This window comes from Topomyia yanbarensis, chromosome 2, assembly GCF_030247195.1.
Source record: "Topomyia yanbarensis strain Yona2022 chromosome 2, ASM3024719v1, whole genome shotgun sequence".
In the NCBI taxonomy this organism is placed as follows: Eukaryota; Metazoa; Arthropoda; class Insecta; order Diptera; family Culicidae; genus Topomyia; species Topomyia yanbarensis.
In genome coordinates, this window is record NC_080671.1 from 286,577,342 (window position 1) to 286,602,584 (window position 25,243).

Sequence of the window (25,243 nt, forward strand, 5' to 3'; positions counted from 1 at the left end):
TCGTGTGGAATGCTTGAATATCGAGCATAGTGCCGAACATAATTCTTTGTTTGGGGCTTTATAGCTATAACACCCCATATATGTCGGTCGCTGTCAAACTCCATATGATGGTATAGGGTTGCCAGGGGGCTGTTGCCAACTGCTTGCGGGGAGCCTTTCCTCCGGTGGACTTACGAGCGGTTTGTTTGGTACAGGCCATGTAGCGAAAAATGCTGATCTGCTACTTCTCTGATGCTGGTAGTAGGACGACGGTCAAACGCTCGTTTGCGTGCCTTTATTCATAAAAGTTCAACAATATTTTCAAAGAATGTTGCAAATTGTCAACTTGATAATTCCAAAAATACTCCAAATAAACTATGAATGTGCTAAAGTCGACACAGTCGCATAGAAATTGCTTATTCCAGAGCAGAATTTACCGGTCTAAAGTGTATTCTACTTCACTCCGGTTATGTCTCTGACATTACCCACCCATTTTTTTTTTTTTTCTAAAAATCGACTTTTTGGGACTTTGCCGATTTCGCACCTTTTTGCCTTTCTCAATAGAAAGGTATTGCAATTGCTCTGAAAACCGACTTTTTAACGGAGGCCCGGAGGGCCGAGTGACATATACCATTCGATTCAGTTCGTCGAGTTCGGCAAATGTCTGTGTGTGTATGTATGTGTGTATGTATGTATGTGTGTGTATGTGCGTATGTGTGTGTATGTGACCAAAAATGTCACTCGTTTTTCTCAGAGATGGCTGAACCGATTTTGACAAACTTAGTCTCAAATGAAAGGTGCAACGTTCCCATAGGCTGCTATTGAATTTCTAATGGATCCGACTTCCGGTTCCGGAATTACAGGGTGATGAGTACGAACACGCAGAAAATGTCGATTTTAATAAATTCTGCAATGAATGTATAAAGGTGATTCGATTTGTAGTATTAGGTCACTAACATCCATTCAAAGTCTATTTGGCCACATTGGCCACCATCATCGGTTCCGGAAGCCCCGGCGGAAGTATCTAAATTCAGAATAACAGTCACATCGGTTTCTCGGAGATGGTTAGACCGATTCGACTAAGCTTGGCCTCAAATGAAAGGTATTGCGTCCCCGCAAATGGCTATTTAATTTCATCCCGATCCGACTTCCGGTTCCGGAGTTACAGGTTGTGGCGTGCGATCACATAGCAAATTGTGATTCAAACCGATACTCCGATGAAAGCAAAAAAGGTAAAAATTTCGCTAAAATGTCTCTCAAACAACTTAAATTTGCTGTTCTAGGTCACCGACGGCCAACCAAACTTTCGTTGACTACATTGGCCACCATAGACGGTTCCGGAAGTGCCCGGGAAAAGCGGCCATCTTTCAAAATTTACGAACTCACATCAGTTTCCCGAAAATGGTTGGGCCGATTTTCATAATATCCCCATAGATGTCAATAAAATTTCGCACGGATCGCTTATATGGGTCCGGAAATATAGACTAAATCGTCCGGTCACATATGAAATTCCCATATAAGCCGGAACTCAATTTTTTTTTTCAAAGGGGGGACCTCATGAAATTTCAGAAATCGAATTCGTATTTTTGATGCCAAACATCTTTAAAATGCATGAAACGTCGAGATTTTATGTTATCTCGAAAAATTTTTTGCCTTTCTCAATAGAAAGGTATTGCAATTGCTCTGAAAATCGACTTTTTAACGGAGGCCCGGAGGGCCGAGTGACATATACCATTCGATTCAGTTCGTCGAGTTCGGCAAATGTCTGTGTGTGTATGTATGTGTGTATGTATGTATGTGTGTGTATGTGCGTCTGTGTGTGTGTGTGTGACCAAAAATGTCACTCGTTTTTCTCAGAGATGGCTGAACCGATTTTGACAAACTTAGTCTCAAATGAAAGGTGCAACGTTCCCATAGGCTGCTATTGAATTTCTAATGGATCCGACTTCCGGTTCCGGAATTACAGGGTGATGAGTACGAACACGCAGAAAATGTAGATTTTAATAAATTCTGCAATGAATGTATAAAGGTGAATTTTTTTCCAAAATATGACCACAACTGCTTCGATTTGTAGTATTAGGTCACTAACATCCATTCAAAGTCTATTTGGCCACATTGGCCACCATCATCGGTTCCGGAAGCCCCGGCGGAAGTATCTAAATTCAGAATAACAGTCACATCGGTTTCTCGGAGATGGCTAGACCGATTCGACTAAGCTTGGCCTCAAATGAAAGGTATTGCGTCCCCGCAAATGGCTATTTAATTTCATCCCGATCCGACTTCTGGTTCCGGAGTTACAGGTTGTGGCGTGCGATCACATAGCAAATTGTGATTCAAACCGATACTCCGATGAAAGCAAAAAAGGTAAAAATTTCGCTAAAATGTCTCTCAAACAACTTAAATTTGCTGTTCTAGGTCACCGACGGCCAACCAAACTTTCGTTGACTACATTGACCACCATAGACGGTTCCGGAAGTGCCCGGGAAAAGCGGCCATCTTTCAAAATTTACGAACTCACATCAGTTTCCCCAAAATGGTTGGGCCGATTTTCATAATATCCCCATAGATGTCAATAAAATTTCGCACGGATCGCTTATATGGGTCCGGAAATATAGACTAAATCGTCCGGTCACATATGAAATTCCCATATAAGCCGGAACTCAAATTTTTTTTTTCAAAGGGGGGACCTCATGAAATTTCAGAAATCGAATTCGTATTTTTGATGCCAAACATCTTTAAAATGCATGAAACGTCGAGATTTTATGTTATCTCGAAAAATTTTTTGCCTTTCTCAATAGAAAGGTATTGCAATTGCTCTGAAAATCGACTTTTTAACGGAGGCCCGGAGGGCCGAGTGACATATACCATTCGATTCAGTTCGTCGAGTTCGGCAAATGTCTGTGTGTGTATGTATGTGTGTATGTATGTATGTGTGTGTATGTGCGTATGTGTGTGTGTATGTGACCAAAAATGTTTTTCTCAGAGATGGCTGAACCGATTTTGACAAACTTAGTCTCAAATGAAAGGTGCAACGTTCCCATAGGCTGCTATTGAATTTCTAATGGATCCGACTTCCGGTTCCGGAATTACAGGGTGATGAGTACGAACACGCAGAAAATGTAGATTTTAATAAATTCTGCAATGAATGTATAAAGGTGAATTTTTTTCCAAAATATGACCACAACTGCTTCGATTTGTAGTATTAGGTCACTAACATCCATTCAAAGTCTTTTTGGCCACATTGGCCACCATCATCGGTTCCGGAAGCCCCGGCGGAAGTATCTAAATTCAGAATAACAGTCACATCGGTTTCTCGGAGATGGCTAGACCGATTCGACATCAGTTTCCCGAAAATGGTTGGGCCGATTTTCACAAACTTAGTCCCAAATGATAGCTATAATATCCCCATAGATGTCAATAAAATTTCGCACGGATCGCTTATATGGGTCCGGAAATATAGACTAAATCGTTCGGTCACATATGAAATTTCCATATAAGCTGGAACTCAAATTTTTTTTTTTCAAAGGGGGGACCTCATGAAATTTCAGAAATCGAATTCGTATTTTTGATGCCAAACATCTTTAAAATGCATGAAACGTCGAGATTTTATGTTATCTCGAAAATTTTTGAAGTAGAATACTTCTAACGTTTCAATATGGGGTCCCGTTTCAAAAATTTCAGTTGAGAAATTTTTCCAGATTTGAAATGCGAATATCTTCCGTTCTACTGGACGAAATCGCAATATTTTTGCACTATCTGATCGGAAATTTGTGCACGTATTTCGTATTAAATTTCGGAATTACTGCGACTACTATAAATAAACCAAAACAAGGATTTTCAGAAAACAGCGAGGAAAATGCGCAATTTGCCAGCATATCCCACGCAGATTGACGGCATGTAAGCGTTTCATTACTTACGGGAATGTTATATATACAGGTCACGCGAGCTTGTTTTGCATCAGTGGGTGCTCGCTTACCACACGAGCAACATGCTCGTCCGGACGGTACAATGAGCGGTATCATGTTTGCGTTCCCGTACCAAGCGTCATCGCAAGGTTCTTCGTGATAAAATGCAGGGAATCACCAAATCCGCCATTCGGCGTCTGGCTCGTCGTGGTGGTGTAAAATGCATCTTCGATTTAATCTACGAATGATGATGGTGTGCAAGAAAATGTCATCCGAGATGCCGTGACCTACACTGAACACGCCAAGCGCAAAACGGCAATGAATGTCGTCTATACTCTGAAGCGGCAGGGACGCACTTTGTATGGATTTGGAAGTTGAAAAGGTAGAACTCACTTGTATCATAAAAAAGGCCCTTTTCAGGGCCACCAAAATCATTTCAAAGAATAAGTTTGCATTTTCTGTTTCATGGACTGTTTCTCCCTGGAGAGAAATTTATGTTAAACCCTAAATTATAATTTATTTCAGTACGCAAATTGCAAATATGGTCAGAAACAAACTGGAGTGAAGTGGAAAACATTTTTACTAGGCGCATTCAAAAAAGGTTTCAATTCTCAAACATTTTACCAAGGTGCCGTATTACATTACTCTCTTTACCCTGAGTGTTCGATAATCTCCGTAGTGGAAACACAATTTCAATTTTGTTCTTTATCAAAAATATGTGGTCGGCCAACAAAGGTGTCGAGGTACGAAGAACACATATTGAGGACAACACAAAAAAGGACGAGCTTACATTGTGCTGTAGTCAGGTATAAAAACTCAGCATGCTGTTTCTCACGCTCAGTTCGTTTCCAGCATCAGCATACAGCAGTTCGTTTGCAGCATCGCCCGCAAAATTCAAACCGCCGTCCGTTTGCTGCTGTCAGAAGAGTTGGCCAAGCACGCCGTCTTCGATGAAACCAAAACTGTTACCATATACACCAGCACCAAGTAAATTTCGAACACTGCCCAAACAAAAGGCCCTTTTCAAGGCCATCAATTTATCGACAAAGAATGAAATTGAAGTTTTGTTATTACAAGCATCAGCTTGTCAAGAGCGTTGGATGGTAAGTGAGCCACTTGTGAACAATACCGTCGCTTTCACGAGAATGGCACAAAATCAAAAGTTATTTGTGATTTATAGACAGTTTAGTGTAATGATTCAATTTACACAAATCGAACGTTTTCTAGCGTTTCGATATAGGTGCTCCGTTTCAAAATTTTCGGCCAGAATGCTGCCTGTTTTTTCAAACGTGAAAATCTGCTGTTGTATTGAATGAAAACCTTCGATTTTTGCGCTGATTGGAAATAGTTGTGACTAATTCTGTAGAATGTACAATTACTGAAAATAACGGATTTTGTGAAAGCAGTTGTTGGTCCATACAATTCGATTCTAAGCGAGCCAGACTAGTTTTCGTTGGAAGGTCCACCTCTGACAATAGAAGTAAACTATTTTATTTTGAATTCAACTACAACTTCCTTGAAAACAGCACAGCTAAAAAACTTTTGGGAAAAACGCGCAGACCTAAATTTTCCACTATAATGGAAACTGCCTGTGCCCCGCCGCACAGCATCATCAAGATTGATAGTAATTCAAGCCGGGAGGAAAGAGGTTGTAAGGCAATGGAAAACGAAAATTTCATTTATATCTTACTGGAATATAATTGGCTGGTCCTGAAAAGAACTTGTTGGTTTGTGGTTTATTTTGGGTCACAATTTAGGCCTGCTCGATTGCTGATAGCTGTGAATTTCTCGCAGGGCGACAGTTTCTGTTCAGTAGTGATGAGGCTTCCTAACGCCAACCGTGACTGGGGTACTTTTACACGACCTTCGTTGCTTACTGCTTGCGGGGAGGCTTTCCTCTGGTGGACTTACGAGCGGTTTGTTTGGTACGGGCCATTTAACAACAAAGAATCGAATTGAAGTTTTGTTATTACAAGCATCCGAAAGTAGCTTGCCAAGAGCGTTCGATGGCAAGTGAGCTACTTGTGAACAATATCGTCGATTTCACGTATTTCACAAAAGAAAAAGTTATCATTTGTTTGTTTGTTTACAGTTTCGTGTTTACTAGGCGCATTCAAAAAAGGTTTCAATTCTCAAACATTTTACCAAGGTGCCGTATTACATTACTTTTTTTACCCTGAGTGTTCGATAACCTCCGTATTGAAAACACAATTTCAATTTTGTTCTTTATCAAAAATATGTGGTCGACCAACGAAGGGGTGGAGCTACGAAAAACACATATTGAGGACAACACAAAAAAGGACGAGCTTACATTGTGCTGTAGTCAGGTATAAAAACTCAGCATGCTGTTGTTCACGATCAGTTCGTTTGCAGCATCAGCATGCAGCAGTTCGTTTGCAGCATCTCCCGCAAAATTCAAACCGTCGTCCGTTTGTTGCTGCTAGAAGAGTTGACCAATCACGCCGTCTTCGATGGCACCAAAACTATTACCATATACACCAGCTCCAAGTAAATTCCGAACACTGCCCAAACAAAAGGCCCTTTTCAGGGCCATCAATTTATCGACAAAGAATGAAATTGAAATTTTGTTATTACAAGCATCAGAAAGTGGCTTGCCAAGGGCGTTGGATGGTAAGTGAGCCACTTGTGAACAATACCGTCGCTTTCAAGTAGAATGGCACAAAATAAAAAAGTTATTTGTGTGATTTGTAGACAGGTTAGTGTAATGATTCAATTTACAAAAATCGAACGTTTTCTAACGTTTCGATATAGGTGCTCAGTTTCGGCCAGAATGTTGCCTGTTTTTCTAAAAGTGAAAATCTGCTATTGTACTGAATGAAAATCTTCGGTTTTTGCGCTGATTGGAAATAGTTGTTACTGATAATAACAGATTTTGTGAAAGCAGTGGTTGGTCCATACAATTCGATTCAGAGCGAGCCAGACTAGTTTTCGTTGGAAGGTCCATCTCTGACAATAGAAATAAACTATTTTATTTTGAATTCAACTACAACTTCCTTGAAAACGCACAGCTAAAAAACTTTTGGGAAAAACTTCGCAAACCTAAATTTTCCACTATAATAAAAACTAGTGCCCCCGCCGCACAGCATCATCAAGATTGATAGTTATTCAAGCCGGGAGGAAAGGGGGAGGGAGGTTGTAAGGCAATGGAAAATTTCATTTATAATAATAATACTTTATAATTGGCTGGTCCTGAAAAGAACTTGTTGGTTTGTGGTTTATTTTGGGTCACAATTTGGGCCCGCTCGATTTCTGATAGCTGTGAATTTTTCGCAGGGCGACTGTTTCTGTTCGGTAGCGATGAGGCTTCTTAACGCCAACCGTGACTGGGGCACTTTTACACGGCCTTCGTTGCCAACCAGCCCCCTGTCAAGGACGACGTCTCTGTACAGCCAGCATCACTGCCATGAAAGGCAAAACATTGATTTTGAACCGAATGATTAGAAGCTGTATTTAGTTACAAAATGTCAATTAAATTAAATTATTAAATCATCCCACAAGATGCAAAACGTCGTGTGGAATGCTTGAATATCGAGCATAGTGCCGAACATAATTCTTTGTTTGGGGCTTTATAGCTATAACACCCCATATATGTCGGTCGCTGTCAAACTCCATATGATGGTATAGGGTTGCCAGGGGGCTGTTGCCAACTGCTTGCGGGGAGCCTTTCCTCCGGTGGACTTACGAGCGGTTTGTTTGGTACAGGCCATGTAGCGAAAAATGCTGATCTGCTACTTCTCTGATGCTGGTAGTAGGACGACGGTCAAACGCTCGTTTGCGTGCCTTCATTCATAAAAGTTCAACAATATTTTCAAAGAATGTTGCAAATTGTCAACTTGATAATTCCAAAAATACTCCAAATAAACTATGAATGTGCTAAAGTCGACACAGTCGCATAGAAATTGCTTATTCCAGAGCAGAATTTACCGGTCTAAAGTGTATTCTACTTCACTCCGGTTATGTCTCTGACATTACCCACCCATTTTTTTTTTTTCTAAAAATCGACTTTTTGGGACTTTGCCGATTTCGCACCTTTTTGCCTTTCTCAATAGAAAGGTATTGCAATTGCTCTGAAAACCGACTTTTTAACGGAGGCCCGGAGGGCCGAGTGACATATACCATTCGATTCAGTTCGTCGAGTTCGGCAAATGTCTGTGTGTGTGTATGTATGTGTGCATGTATGTATGTGTGTGTATGTGCGTATGTGTGTGTATGTGACCAAAAATGTCACTCGTTTTTCTCAGAGATGGCTGAACCGATTTCGACAAACTTAGTCTCAAATGAAAGGTGCAACGTTCCCATAGGCTGCTACTGAATTTCTAATGGATCCGACTTCCGGTTCCGGAATTACAGGGTGATGAGTACGAACACGCAGAAAATGTCGATTTTAATAAATTCTGCAATGAATGTATAAAGGTGATTTTTTTTCCAAAATATGACCACAACTGCTTCGATTTGTAGTATTAGGTCACTAACATCCATTCAAAGTCTATTTGGCCACATTGGCCACCATCATCGGTTCCGGAAGCCCCAGCGGAAGTATCTAAATTCAGAATAACAGCCACATCGGTTTCTCGGAGATGGCTAGACCGATTCGACTAAGCTTGGCCTCAAATGAAAGGTATTGCGTCCCCGCAAATGGCTATTTAATTTCATCCCGATCCGACTTCCGGTTCCGGAGTTACAGGTTGTGGCGTGCGATCACATAGCAAATTGTGATTCAAACCGTTACTCCGATGAAATCAAAAAAGGTAAAAATTTCGCTAAAATGTTTCTCAAACAACTTAAATTTGCTGTTCTAGGTCACCGACGGCCAACCAAACTTTCGTTGACTACATTGACCACCATAGACGGTTCCGGAAGTGCCCGGGAAAAGCGGCCATCTTTCAAAATTTACGAACTCACATCAGTTTCCCGAAAATGGTTGGGCCGATTTTCACAAACTTAGTCCCAAATGATAGCTATAATATCCCCATAGATGTCAATAAAATTTCGCACGGATCGCTTATATGGGTCCGGAAATATAGACTAAATCGTCCGGTCACATATGAAATTCCCATATAAGCCGGAACTCAAATTTTTTTTTTCAAAGGGGGGACCTCATGAAATTTCAGAAATCGTATTCGTATTTTTGATGCCAAACATCTTTAAAATGCATGAAACGTCGAGATTTTATGTTATCTCGAAAATTTTTTTTTTCTAAAAATCGACTTTTTGGGACTGCCGATTTTGCACCTTTTTGCCTTTCTCATATAAAGAAAGGCTATGCAATCACTGTAAAAATCGACTTTTTAAACGAGGCCCGGAGGGCCGAGTGTCATACACCATTCGATTCAGTTCGTCGAGATCAGCAAATGTCTGTGTGTGTATGTATGTGTGTGTATGTGTGTGTGTCATTTAAACTCACACAATTTTCTCAGAGATGGCTGAACCGATTTTCGCAAACTTAGCTTCATCTGAAAGGTATAACGCTCCCATAAGCTTCTATTGAATTTTTAGTTGGTCCGACTTCCGGTTCCGGAGTTACGGATTGAAGAGTGCGGTCACATAGCAAATTCCCATATAAACTGGTACCACCATGATGTTCAAATGATGTAAAACATATTAAAATTGATGTAAGATTACTCTAGTTTGCGGGTCTGGATCACTAATGATCAGTCAAAGCAGCTTTAACTACATTGGCCACCTATGACGGTTCATGAAGCCCCCGGGGAACCCGCCAAGTTCCTAAGCTAATATCACATTCATTCCCCAACGAATTCTCTACCGATTTTTACAAACTCGATTTCAAATGAAAGATACAGTAATACCATTGACTGCTGTTGAATTTCATTCGGTTCTGACTCTTGCTTCCGGAGTTACAGGGGTGTTAGTAAGGATACACTGGAATTTCCCATATAAATCGGTACAATCGTAAAACCTCAGAGGCTAAAAACTATTGAAATGGTCACCAAATTACTTCTATTCGCAGATCTAGATCACTGATTGTCAATCAAACATTCTTTGAATATATTGTCCACTATTGACGATTCCAGAAGTCCGGAATTCCGGGCATATTCCGCAATTAAAGTCACATCGTTATTCGGTGATGACTGAACCGATTTTCTCAAACCAAATCTCAAATGGAAGGCAAAATATGCAGTTGAGTATTGCGTCGCCGCCCCTCCTCCCCTCTTTGCCCTTACACCTCCCTCTTTTATCACTCTCCTCCCCTTGGACCACCCTCACGCCCGCATTTCCATCATCCACCCCGTATACCGAAATAAGATGAAGGATTTCTGACGCATCCTCCACTCCCACTCTACTAACCCACCATTCCCTCCACTTTCAAACCCATTCCACCAACATTTCAAAATATAATCACATGAAGATAACATTGAACTCATTCTTTATTCTTTTGCCTTTCTCATATAGAAAGGTTATGCAATTGTTCCAAAAACCGACTTTCTAACCGAGGCCCGGAGGGCCGAGTCTCATATAACATTCGACTCAGTTCGCCGAGATCGCAAAATATCTGTGTGTATGTGTGTATGTATGTATGTATGTATGTATGTATATATGTATGTATGTATGTATGTGTATGTGCGGATTTGTTAACAAAATGTCCACATCGGTTTCTCGGAGATGGCTGAACCGATTTTTACAAACTAAGATTCAAATGAAAGGTATAATATTCCCATAGATTGCTATCATTTTCAGCCGACATCTTGTTCCGGATTACGTGTTGAAGAATATGGTTACAAAACAAAATTTGTTGATTTGTCCACATCAGTTTCTCGGAATTTTCTGAACCGATTTTGACAAACTTGATTTTAAATGAAAGGTCCATCAGCTGCTGTTGAATTTTGTGTGGATCCGAGTTCTGGTTCCTGAATTACAGAGTGATATGTACGATCACGCAGCAAATCCCGATTCTAACGAATTCTGCGATGCATGTAAAAAGGTGAAATTTTTTTCCAAAATGTGAACACAACTGTTGAATTTGTAGATCTAGGTCACCAACAGTCATTCAAAGTCTCTTTGGCCACACTGGCCACCATCGACGGATCCGGAAGCATCCAGATTCAGAATAACGGATATATTGGTTTCTCGAAAATAGCTATACCGATTTGATCAACTTAGTCTCAAATGAAAGGTGTTGCGTCGTCGGAAACTGATATTAAATTCCATCTCCATCCGACTTCCGGCTTCGGAGTTACGGGTTGTGGAGTGCGATCACATAGAAAACTCCGATTCAAACCGATACCGCGATGAATGCAAAAAGGTGCTCTTATGTATACTTACCAAGTGTAATAAGAATGAAAGACATTTCCATTATGTTATATTGTACGAACTAGCCATTAAATCATTGTTTGGAGAAATGAGAAAGGCACAATTGCACCTCTAGGTGGATTAAAACATGTTTTTCAATTCAATATTACCGTGGCTGTTTTTTTCTTTTGCAAAATTTTAGAACTCGAATGATTTCTTTTCTTGTATATAGTTGTCATGTCATGTAGAATAATATCCCCACGGATGTCTATAAAATTTCGTACGGATCGCTTATATGGTTCCGGAAACATAGACTAAACCGTCCGGTCACATATGAAATTCCCATATAAGCCGGAACTCAAATTTTTTTCAAAGGGGGGACCTCATGAAATTTCAGAAATCGAATTCGTATTTTTGATGCCAAACATCTTTAAAATGCATGAAACGTCGAGATTTTATGTTACCTCCAAAAAATTTTTTTTTCTAAAAATCGACTTTTTGGGACTTTGCCGATTTCGCACCTTTTTGCCTTTCTCAATAGAAAGGTATTGCAATTGCTCTGAAAACCGATTTTTTAACGGAGGGCCGAGTGACATATACCATTCGATTCAGTTCGTCGAGTTCGGCAAATGTCTGTGTGTGTGTATGTATGTGTGTATGTATGTATGTGTGTGTGTATGTGCGTATGTGTGTGTGTATGTGACCAAAAATGTCACTCGTTTTTCTCAGAGATGGCTGAACCGATTTTGACAAACTTAGTCTCAAATGAAAGGTGCAACGTTCCTATAGGCTGCTATTGAATTTCTAATGGATCCGACTTCCGGTTCCGGAATTACAGGGTGATGAGTACGAACACGCAGAAAATGTCGATTTTAATAAATTCTGCAATGAATGCATAAAGGTGAATTTTTTTCCAAAATATGACCACAACTGCTTCGATTTGTAGTATTAGGTCACTAACATCCATTCAAAGTCTATTTGGCCACATTGGCCACCATCATCGGTTCCGGAAGCCCCGGCGGAAGTATCTAAATTCAGAATAACAGTCACATCGGTTTCTCGGAGATGGCTAGACCGATTCGACTAAGCTTGGCCTCAAATGAAAGGTATTGCGTCCCCGCAAATGGCTATTTAATTTCATCCCGATCCGACTTCCGGTTCCGGAGTTACAGGTTGTGGCGTGCGATCACATAGCAAATTGTGATTCAAACCGATACTCCGATGAAAGCAAAAAAGGTAAAAATTTCGCTAAAATGTCTCTCAAACAACTTAAATTTGCTGTTCTAGGTCACCGACGGCCAACCAAACTTTCGTTGACTACATTGACCACCATAGACGGTTCCGGAAGTGCCCGGGAAAAGCGGCCATCTTTCAAAATTTACGAACTCACATCAGTTTCCCGAAAATGGTTGGGCCGATTTTCACAAACTTAGTCCCAAATGATAGCTATAATATCCCCATAGATGTCAATAAAATTTCGCTCGGATCGCTTATATGGGTCCGGAAATATAGACTAAATCGTCCGGTCACATATGAAATTCCCATATAAGCCGGAACTCAAATTTTTTGTTTCAAAGGGGGGATCTCATGAAATTTCAGAAATCGAATTCGTATTTTTGATGCCAAACATCTTTAAAATGCATGAAACGTCGAGATTTTATGTTATCTCGAAAATTTTTGCCTTTCTCAATAGAAAGGTATTGCAATTGCTCTGAAAACCGACTTTTTAACGGAGGCCCGGAGGGCCGAGTGACATATACCATTCGATTCAGTTCGTCGAGTTCGGCAAATGTCTGTGTGTATGTATGTGTGTATGTATGTATGTGTGTATGTGCGTATGTGTGTGTGTATGTGACCAAAAATGTCACTCATTTTTCTCAGAGATGGCTGAACCGATTTTGACAAACTTAGTCTCAAATGAAAGGTGCAACGTTCCCATAGGCTGCTGTTGAATTTCTAATGGATCCGACTTCCGGTTCCGGAATTACAGGGTGATGAGTACGAATACGCAGAAAATGTCGATTTTAATAACTTCTGCAATGAATGTATAAAGGTGAATTTTTTTCCAAAATATGACCACAACTGCTTCGATTTGTAGTATTAGGTCACTAACATCCATTCAAAGACTATTTGGTCACATTGGCCACCATCATCGGTTCCGGAAGCCCCGGCGGAAGTATCTAAATTCAGAATAACAGTCACATCGGTTTCTCGGAGATGGCTAGACCGATTCGACTAAACTTGGCCTCTAATGAAAGGTATTGCGTCCCCGTAAATGGCTATTTAATTTCATCCCGATCCGACTTCCGGTTCCGGAGTTACAGGTTGTGGCGTGCGATCACATAGCAAATTGTGATTCAAACCGATACTCCGATGAAAGCAAAAAAGGTAAAAATTTCGCTAAAATGTCTCTCAAACAACTTAAATTTGCTGTTCTAGGTCACCGACGGCCAACCAAACTTTCGTTGACTACATTGACCACCATAGACGGTTCCGGAAGTGCCCGGGAAAAGCGGCCATCTTTCAAAATTTACGAACTCACATCAGTTTCCCGAAAATGGTTGGGCCGATTTTCACAAACTTAGTCCCAAATGATAGCTATAATATCCCCACAGATGTCTATAAAATTTCGTACGGATCGCTTATATGGGTCCGGAAATATAGACTAAATCGTCCGGTCACATATGAAATTCCCATATAAGTCGGAACTCTAATTTTTTTTTTTCAATGGGGGGACCCCATTAAATTTCAGAAATCGAATTCGTATTTTTGATGCCAAACATCTTTAAAATGCATGAAACGTCGAGATTTTATGTTATCTCGAAAAATTTTTTTTTATAAAAATCGACTTTTTGGGACTTTGCCGATTTCGCACCTTTTTTCAGTTCAATATTACCATGGCTGTTTTTTCTTTTTCAAAATTTTAGATCTCGAATAATGATTTATTTTCTTGTATATAGTTGTCATGTGTTGTATAATAATAAAATGTAATATATGCATTTAAAAGTTTTTAATGAAGATGAACAACGCACACATTCTCGTGATTCATGATTGAGAAAGGCACAATTGCACCGCTAGGTGGATTAAAATAGGTTTTTATTTATTTATATTTGCTTTTTGCTCAGTTGCAAAATTTTTCATTGAAACATTCCTGAGTTTGGGATGTTTAAGAAAATTTTAATTGGTATTAAAATAAGGTTTACAGCAGACGACCTATTTAAATTGAAATAGCTCGTGCGTTGAGATCCACTCTGATTTTTTAACAAAATTTTCCCAACATACTTTCTAAAAATTTAAAAAAAAAAACAAGTTAGAAACATTTGAAACTCTATGAATGTAGAATCGTTATGATTCATCTTTTCCTGTATCGTGCTCTTTGTGGTCGGTTCTGGAAGTTTTTGACTGCAATTTGCTTACAATGTGCAAAAAGTTTATGTTTTCATAAATTCTCACGCGATGGAAAAAAGAGAGAATTTATTCTTCACAAAAGAAATGAAAACCCGAGTATGATGATAAACAATGACCAAACATTTATATCCTACACTCAAAAAAAGTAAACGTTATGCCTATTGATTTTACCCATAGATTTTTGCAATTAACGGAGGCATATAGACACTATTTGCTGGCATATAAACCTAATGTGTGTGTTTACAAGAAATATTAATCTTACATTCACATTTCATAACAAAAAACCCATTTTATAACAATCTGCACATATAACTTATGTGTGTGCATACATAGTTTATGTAGTTGACACATAGAAGGTATGTGTGCGCGTGATAACAATAGCATTTCTTCTTCATATGAATTTTAAGCGGTTTGAAGCAAATAGAATTAACGTTTGGATTTTTTTCAGTGTATGTGCAGTACAAACAGATTTCATGTAATGTTTGTCTGCTGTCCTGAAGGTGCCATTGTGTCATCGTTTTCTTCAAATATAGGGCTATCAAGCAATCGAGTTGGCCGTAAAGCAAAACGATATGTTCAAAATCGCGGGTCAGAGAGATGTATGATCAGGATCCGAACAAATTTAAAAAAAAAAGTATCTGAAAGGGTAATGAAAATTTGACTTTAACCAGCTTCCGGAAAAGAAGCTTTATGTTGCCAAAGATCACATGTTTGCAAGAAGTATAAAATTGTTGTTGCAGACAAGTTTGTCGGAAAAAGTGTATGATCTAGTCTAGTCTACACATACACAGCCAATACATGTAGGGATCCTGGAAAATTGCAGGCGTTCGTCCACAATTTTTCTTGTCATTATTAACGTTTGTGGCACATATGGAATATGACACAAGCATTAAAGCGGCCAGGCCAACTGTGCAGCGTACAAAATGAAGATGATTCAAAATTATACGGCAATCAAACTATTCATTTAATGAAGAATTTTATCAACGAATCATTTTGAACCTTGAATAAGGAAGAAACGTGGACAACCGTACACAACCGTTTCAATTTGATAGGGGTTTGATAAATCGTTGGGAGTGACTTGGCTAAGAGGGTTAATGTCACTCCTTTGGTTCCGGGTTCCTGGGATGGGGCAGAGGTTATTAGCTCTGTCCTGGCTGATGAGCCAAGGTTATAGCGCCTTTACTCGCTCTCTGAAATGATAGAGAAAATTGCCCAAAACGGTTAGTTATTGCTAAACATAAAGACAAAAGGCAAAAACGCCTAAACAGCTCTGAAAGCCGAAAAAAATAAAGTCCAACGAAAACATTTTTTGTGGGAATATTTGAACAATAATAATAAATTAAAACGATCTAACCGGCGGTGAAATTGCGATCCAGACTACCCAATTATTCCGCACCAGTTCCTTTTGCTACTACCACCAACAACGAAACACGTTTGCGAGAGCAAATATGCTGCTATCGGTATCCCAAATAGTTTAGAGCCGCTTCCGGAAACAGATTTGCAGCCTTCCGCCTTCCAATGTTTTTTTCCTCCACATGTTGAATATAAACCACCACAAATAATCTTTTCTTCCAGAACCCAATTTTCACCGCGTAAAATTTCTCTTCTTTTGTTTTTCCAAAAAATGATCTTAGCACGACGATTTTATTCACGAAATCGTTCCTCACAGTTTAATTCTACGACAATATTTCACAGTTCAAATAAAATTAAAAGGGAAAAAGTTTTGAAGTCTTTGGAAAATTTTACGAGAGCAAAAAAATTTCGCGTCTGATTTGTGCCTATGGCTACTACGATCTCCTTGTCGGAAAAAGTGTATGATCTGGCAGTAAATTTGCAGTTATTGCCACAAAACTCCGATTTTCATCACAACCTACAATCTGAATCGAGTTATACATCTACGATTGTCTTAAAATCGTCTAATGCTAAATTAGGTCTCTCCTGGGCCCTCCAAAATTTTTGCCAAATTTGGCGAGTGCCACTACAGTAAGAATGCGTAATAGCAGTACCGGGATAATGATGGAAACGTCATTGATAATAGGAACTCCCCAAACTGCCCGGAATTCCACTCAATCCAAATCGATACATTCTATAAATATATAGAATGGATACATGGCAATGGATGCTATTCCAATAGCCAGATACTGGAAAAAAATCAGCCAGAAATGTCCAGCAGCTTGCGCAGAAATTAAAGACAGGTATCAAGCCCAAAGTTCAAATTTTCATTCGAGACGAATAAAAACCGTAAAAACTCACAATGCACAGTGGTCATAAATATTTGCAATGCAAATATCGTTACTAAACTTTATTTCTTTAGTAAATTTTGGGTCGCTGAATCCGAATTTCACACTAAAAAATTGAATTATCTATCTAAATGTGTGATATGGCATTTCTTATTCCACTAATCGTTCATATTTAATTACCATTATTTTTTACTCTATCATTTTTAGAGTAACAAATAGTACATGTTTTGATGTCCTTACAAAAAACCATGATTTTTCATTCAAAATTCTCGAAACTACAGCTTTTGTGTTTGAATACCAATATTTTGATATCGTTTCCAGTGAGCATGATATCTCGTGAACCAAATCACAGACCAATTTTCAATTTTGGAATGTTGTTCGTGATTATAATAGCAAGCTCAAACAAAATTTCAAATTAATTGTGATTGTTTCCCTAATTTTTTTTAAGAATACAGTGCTTTGGCCACCGTAAAAATAAAACTTTTCGCATAAATTAAAATACCATAATGAGTTATGGTACCAATACTTTTAAAACAGAGCAACAGTTCATGACTTCAAATTTATTTGTGAATTGGAACTACGGATATGGTATGAATCGCAACGGGCTTTCTCAAAACATCGTTGTGGTACGAAGTAGTGTGAGCCGTACAAGGAATATTCCATTCCAGCATGTGTTTCAAAAAGTAGCGTCTAATAAATTAATAAAACTCAAGTTGTAATGATCCGAAATTTTAGGAAAATAATAATTAAGCTATATAATTTCAAGATCTGCAGTGATAATAAATAATATAATTTTTTCGTCTTGTATTAACTCGTCAAACATATACAACATCTTAGATTCTCCAGGCATTCTGGGTGCAGACTTGCGCAGCTAAAGTCTAGTTTAAGTGAAACTAAATAGTCTGAAGAATTTTTAAAGAAAAATTCGTGAGGGGTATCGAGGGAAAAGTTAGTTAAAGCCAAATTCAATATTTTTAGTTAAATTGTTCGAATACATATACAAACATACTCATCTATCTGCACTCCATATTCACCAAAACCCGATAATTATCGTACAATACACAGCTATTAGTAGCGTTGTCTGATTAAAATACTAATATTGATAACTACAGTTCTACAAAAAAATCTTACGAGCAATCAATTTTCAATATTAATTAACTTATCGGTAAATATCGAACCACCATATGAATTCATCTATATACTAAAAAATCAGTTCATTATTGACAAAATTAAGTTTGAAACAATAAAACGTATATCCATAATCATATAATCGCAAGATAAAAACACGCCTTTGCTGTTTTTTTTTTTTGTGCTATTGTACTATGGGGGACCACTGTGCAATGTATCTTTAAACTGCAATAAATACGCATTATTTTGCAACGTTTTATGCTAAAGCATACTTCCAATTGAAAGCGTCAAATTGGCTTTGCTTATTGCAGAATACATACGGCAAATGTTAAAAAAAATAATTATTCGTAAAAAAAATTCCATGCATCAATAGTTTAAGAGAGTTATGTGGGACTGAAAAATGGTCAATTGTATTGCGTCAAAGACCACGAGAAATTTTTTTCATGGAAGTTGAAAATGATTAATGTTAATTTTTAAGCCTACTTAAAATGGGATGATAGTAAGATACAGAAATACTTTGATTATCTTTTTTGAGGAACCAGTTTCTACATTTAAGAAATAAATGAAACAACGTTAATTCCAATATCAAAATAAAATAACTGTTTTACAATCGATGCTTTACCAGAAATCTAACTTATAATGAAGGCTTAACATAACTGAATGTTTTTAAGCCGTTAGCCCCCCCTAATGGAAAACGCTGCGCACGCCTATGATTGTAGCCTACTTAGATATTTATCCCAGGCTGGCAATATTCTAGCACAATATAGTACTTAAGCCCTGTAGTCCGAGTAAGAAAACAGAATATATTTCGAGCAGCCTATTTCTAAGTTATAAGTGAGGCCAGATTTGATGAAAAAGTCACTAATTGGCATTCGAATGACCCTAGTAGCTCTCACCTGTCACCAAATTATCAGCCCTGTAATCGTGCAACCAATGTCAGTCTAACTGGATTCACAGCGCATTGTGTACGCTTCTTCTGCGAGAGGTAATAAACGAGCACTGACGCGCGGCATTATACACGACATCTCTGAGACAAGAGCGCTCTTCAAGTTAGTCAACAGTAAGTTAAAAAAAAACTATTTTAATCCACCTAGCGGTGCAATTGTGCCTTTCTCAATCATGAATCACGAGAATGTGTGCGTTGTTCATATTCATTAAAAACTTTTAAATGCATATATTACATTTTATTATTATACAACACATGACAACTATATACAAGAAAATAAATCATTATTCGAGATCTAAAATTTTGAAAAAGAAAAAAACAGACATGGTAATATTGAACTGAAAAACCTATTTTAATCCACCTAGCGGTGCAATTGTGCCTGTCTCAATCATGAATCACGAGAATGTGTGCGTTGTTCATATTCATTAAATACTTTTAAATGCATATATTACATTTTATTATTATACAACACATGACAACTATATACAAGAAAATAAATCATTATTCGAGATCTAAAATTTTGAAAAAGAAAAAACAGCCATGGTAATATTGAACTGAAAAAAGGTGCGAAATCGGCAAAGTCCCAAAAAAACGATTTTTATAAAAAATTTTTTTCGAGATAACATAAAATCTCGACGTTTCATGCATTTTAAAGATGTTTGGCATCAAAAATACGAATTCGATTTCTGAAATTTAATGGGGTCCCCCCTTTGAAAAAAATTAGAGTTCCGACTTATATGGGAATTTCATATGTGACCGGACGATTTAGTCTATATTTCCGGACCCATATAAGCGATCCGTACGAAATTTTATAGACATCTGTGGGGATATTATAGCTATCATTTGGGACTATGTTTGTGAAAATCGGCCCAACCATTTTCGGGAAACTGATGTGAGTTCGTAAATTTTGAAAGATGGCCGCTTTTCCCGGGCACTTCCGGAACCGTCTATGGTGGTCAATGTAGTCAACGAAAGTTTGGTTGGCCGTCGGTGACCTAGAACAGCAAATTTAAGTTGTTTGAGAGACATTTTAGCGAAATATTTACCTTTTTTGCTTTCATCGGAGTATCGGTTTGAATCACAATTTGCTATGTGATCGCACGCCACAACCTGTAACTCCGGAACCGGAAGTCGGATCGGGATGAAATTAAATAGCCATTTACGGGGACGCAATACCTTTCATTAGAGGCCAAGCTTAGTCGAATCGGTCTAGCCATCTCCGAGAAACCGATGTGACTGTTATTCTGAATTTAGATACTTCCGCCGCGGCTTCCGGAACCGATGATGGTGGCCAATGTGGCCAAATAGACTTTGAATGGATGTTAGTGACCTAATACTACAAATCGAAGCAGTTGTGGTCATATTTTGGAAAAAAATTCACCTTTATACATTCATTGCAGAATTTATTAAAATCGACATTTTCTGCGTATTCGTACTCATCACCCTGTAATTCCGGAACCGGAAGTCGGATCCATTAGAAATTCAATAGCAGCCTATGGGAACGTTGCACCTTTCATTTGAGACTAAGTTTGTCAAAATCGGTTCAGCCATCTCTGAGAAAAACGAGTGACATTTTTGGTCACATACACACACATACGCACATACACACACATACATACATACACACACACATACATACATACACACATACATACATACACACATACATACACACACAGACATTTGCCGAACTCGACGAACTGAATCGAATGGTATATGTCACTCGGCCCTCCGGGCCTCCGTTAAAAAGTCGGTTTTCAGAGCAATTGCAATACCTTTCTATTGAGAAAGGCAAAAAGGTGCGAAATCGGCAAAGTCCCAAAAAGTCGATTTTTATAAAAAAAAATTTTTGGAGGTAACATAAAATCTCGACGTTTCATGCATTTTAAAGATGTTTGGCATCAAAAATACGAATTCGATTTCCGAAATTACATGAGGTCCCCTCTTTGAAAAAAAAAATTGAGTTCCGGCTTATATGGGAATTTCATATGTGACCGGACGATTTAGTCTATATTTCCGGACCCATATAAGCGATCCGTGCGAAATTTTATTGACATCTATGGGGATAGTATAGCTATCATTTGGGACCAAGTTTGTGAAAATCGGCCCAACCATTTTCGGGAAACTGATGTGAGTTCGTAAATTTTGAAAGATGGTCTATGGTGGTCAATGTAGTCAACGAAAGTTTGGTTGGCCGTCGGTGACCTAGAACAGCAAATTTAAGTTGTTTGAGAGACATTTTAGCGAAATTTTTACCTTTTTTGCTTTCATCGGAGTATCGGTTTGAATCACAATTTGCTATGTGATCGCACGCCACAACCTGTAACTCCGGAACCGGAAGTCGGATCGGGATGAAATTAAAGAGCCATTTGCGGGGACGCAATACCTTTCATTTGAGGCCAAGCTTAGTCGAATCGGTCTAGCCATCTCCGAGAAACCGATGTGACTGTTATTCTGAATTTATATTCTTCCGCTGGGGCTTCCGGAACCGATTATGGTGGCCAATGTGGCCAAATAGACTTTGAATGGATGTTAGTGACCTAATACTACAAATCGAAGCAGTTGTGGTCATATTTTGGAAAGTTTTTAACCTTTATACATTCATTGCAGAATTTATTAAAATCGACATTTTCTGCGTGTTCGTACTCATCACCCTGTAATTCCGGAACCGGAAGTCGGATCCATTAGAAATTCAATAGCAGCCTATGGGAACGTTGCACCTTTCATTTGAGACTAAGTTTGTCAAAATCGGTTCAGCCATCTCTGAGAAAAACGAGTGACATTTTTGGTCACATACACACACATACGCACATACACACACACATACATACATACACACATACATAAACACACAAGTCGCGATCACTTCACAGCGAAGTCTGAAGTCTCTCGGAGTCATTATAGACGACAAGCTGACCTTCGGCAGCCATGTCGACTATACGTGCAAGAGAGCGTCGACTACTGTTGCGGCACTATCGAGAATGATGTCCAACAGCTCAAAGGTGTGCGCCAGTAGACGTAGGTTACTGGCAGGCGTTGCCGTATCTATCCTCAGGGACGGCGGCCCGTCATGGTCAAGAGCACTGAGGGTAACCAGTTACCTACAGAAACTGGAGAGCACCTACCGCGTGATGTGCCTCAGAGTGATATCTGCCTACCGCACGGTATCACACGATGCATCCTGCGTGATAGCGAGCATGATGCCAGTCGGGCTGGTCATTCGGGAAGATGAGGAGTGCTTTGAGCTACGTGGAAATAGGGGAGCCCGCGAGCGCACCAGGGTGACCTCGGTCGCCAGATGGCAGCGTGAGTGGGACAACTCCTCGAAAGGTAGGTGGACCCACCGGCTGATACCTAGCATATCGAGCTGGGTGGGAAGACCCCATGGGGAAGTTCACTTCCACCTGACACAATTCCTGTCAGGCCATGGCTGTTTCCGTCAGTACCTCCACAGGTTCGGGCACGCGGAGGTCCCAGTCTGCCCGGACTGCCCAGGTGTAGATGAAACTGCCGAACACATACTGTTCGTATGTCATCGGTTCGACGTCGAAAGAAGAGCAATGCTTGACGTCTGTGGCTGGGACACAACCCCGGATACCCTTATTCAGCGGATGTGTCAAACGGTGGAGAAGTGGAACGCAGTCTCGGCTGCTACCATCCAGATTGCCAGTAGGCTACAGGTAATCTGGCGAACCGAGCAACAGACGACGGGCACGGCTAACTAGTGATTGGTTAGCTGGAGCGAAAAAGGCCAAGCGCAAAATAAGAGAGTGAATGGTCTGTTCATGCCGAGGTAGGTTGGCGCAGCGAATGGCAACCGCGTAAGGGTTAAACCCAGCCACCCCGAAGCAAGACAGAAGAGTGAGTGCATAGGCGTATAAGTGGACTGCCTCATGCCAAGACGGGAGGGTCGTAGCGTAGTATGTTGGAACTAAGCTATCGATGCCTTATGGCGTGGCAGAGGAGTGAAAGGGTGAGCATCCAAGTCAGTCTCACACTGCATGTTAAGGGTGAGCATAAAAGTCAGCCCCACAGGTTGGTAGAGGCTAGCACAAAAGTCAGCCTAGCAAGGAATGAAAAAGGTGAGCACAAAAGTCAGCCTCGCATGGTATGTCAGAAGTGGGGCCTAAGAAAAATGTCCCACATGGGATGCCAGAGGGAGTGACAAAGGTACAATAGAGTGGCACGATTGAGAGTGAATCAGGTGATAGGGTGAGCACCCAAGTCAGCCTCACATGGATGGGTAGGGCGAGCACAAAAGTAAACCTAGCAAGGAATGAGTAAGGTGAGCATACAAGTCAGCCTCGCATGGAACGTAAAAGGTGAGCACAAAAGTCAGCCTCATGTGGGAGTGTTTGAGAGTGAATCAAAGTGCGATTGAGAGAGCACCCAAGTAAGCCTCATACAGGATGTATGAACGCATGAGTGAGAGTGAATGAGTACATTTAGTACAGCCATCCCCCCAGAAGTAATACCGAGAGGTAGTTCCTGGGAGGAATGATGGCGGAGCCCAATGGAGTTTAGTCGGTATTAATGGCTGGTCACCATTCGAGTCCGACACGCCCCCAGTGCACCCAGTGTGGTAGATTGGACCCTACCGTTAGCACGTGTACTGGGCTAGGACATAAAGGTCTTCTCCATTGTAAAAACATACACACACAGACATTTGCCGAACTCGACGACCTGAATCGAATGGTATATGTCACTCGGCCCTCCGGGCCTCCGTTAAAAAATCGGTTTTCAGAGCAATTGCAATACCTTTCTATTGAGAAAGGCAAAAAGGTGCTAAATCGGCAAAGTCCCAAAAAGTCGATTTTTAGAAAAAAAAATTTTCGAGATAACATAAAATCTCGACGTTTCATTTTAAAGATGTTTGGCATCAAAAATACGAATTCGATTTCTGAAATTTCATGAGGTCCCCTCTTTGAAAAAAAAAATGAGTTCCGGCTTATATGGGAATTTCATATGTGACCGGACGATTTAGTCTATATTTCCGGACCCATATAAGCGATCCGTGCGAAATTTTATTGACATCTATGGGGATATTATAGCTATCATTTGGGACTAAGTTTGTGAAAATCGGCCCAACCATTTTCGGGAAACTGATGTGAGTTCGTAAATTTTGAAAGATGGCCGCTTTTCCCGGGCACTTCCGGAACCGTCTATGGTGGTCAATGTAGTCAACGAAAGTTTGGTTGGCCGTCGGTGACCTAGAACAGCAAATTTAAGTTGTTTGAGAGACATTTTAGCGAAATATTTACCTTTTTTGCTTTCATCGGAGTATCGGTTTGAATCACAATTTGCTATGTGATCGCACGCCACAACCTGTAACTCCGGAACCGGAAGTCGGATCGGGATGAAATTAAATAGCCATTTACGGGGACGCAATACCTTTCATTTGAGGCCAAGTTTAGTCGAATCGGTCTAGCCATCTCCGAGAAATCGATGTGACTGTTATTCTGAATTTAGATACTTCCGCCGGGGCTTCCGGAACCGATGATGGTGGCCAATGTGGCCAAATAGTCTTTGAATGGATGTTAGTGACCTAATACTACAAATCGAAGCAGTTGTGGTCATATTTTGGAAAAAAATTCACCTTTATACATTCATTGCAGAAGTTATTAAAATTGACATTTTCTGCGTGTTCGTACTCATCACCCTGTAATTCCGGAACCGGAAGTCGGATCCATTAGAAATTCAACAGCAGCCTATGGGAACGTTGCACCTTTCATTTGAGACTAAGTTTGTCAAAATCGGTTCAGCCATCTCTGAGAAAAATGAGTGATATTTTTGGTCACATACACACACACATACGCACATACACACACACATACATACATACACACATACATACACACACAGACATTTGCCGAACTCGACGAACTGAATCGAATGGTATATGTCACTCGGCCCTCCGGGCCTCCGTTACAAAGTCGGTTTTCAGAGCAATTGCAATACCTTTCTATTGAGAAAGGCAAAATTTTTCGAGATAACATAAAATCTCGACGTTTCATGCATTTTAAAGATGTTTGGCATCAAAAATACGAATTCGATTTCTGAAATTTCATGAGGTCCCCCCTTTGAAAAAAAAATTGAGTTCCGGCTTATATGGGAATTTCATATGTGACCGGACGATTTAGTCTATATTTCCGGACCCATATAAGCGATCCGAGCGAAATTTTATTGACATCTATGGGGATATTATAGCTATCATTTGGGACTAAGTTTGTGAAAATCGGCCTAACCATTTTCGGGAAACTGATGTGAGTTCGTAAATGTTGAAAGATGGCCGCTTTTCCCGGGCACTTCCGGAACCGTCTATGGTGGTCAATGTAGTCAACGAAAGTTTGGTTGGCCGTCGGTGACCT

General features: G+C 39.8%; 1 protein-coding gene across 5 annotated transcripts in view; it reads left to right on the forward strand.

The window, feature by feature from the left end:
- LOC131683228 (3-phosphoinositide-dependent protein kinase 1) overlaps positions 1–25,243 on the forward strand; it is a 615,616-nt gene that overhangs the window by 147,083 nt on the left and 443,290 nt on the right. The gene's annotated exons all lie outside the window — the stretch shown is intronic.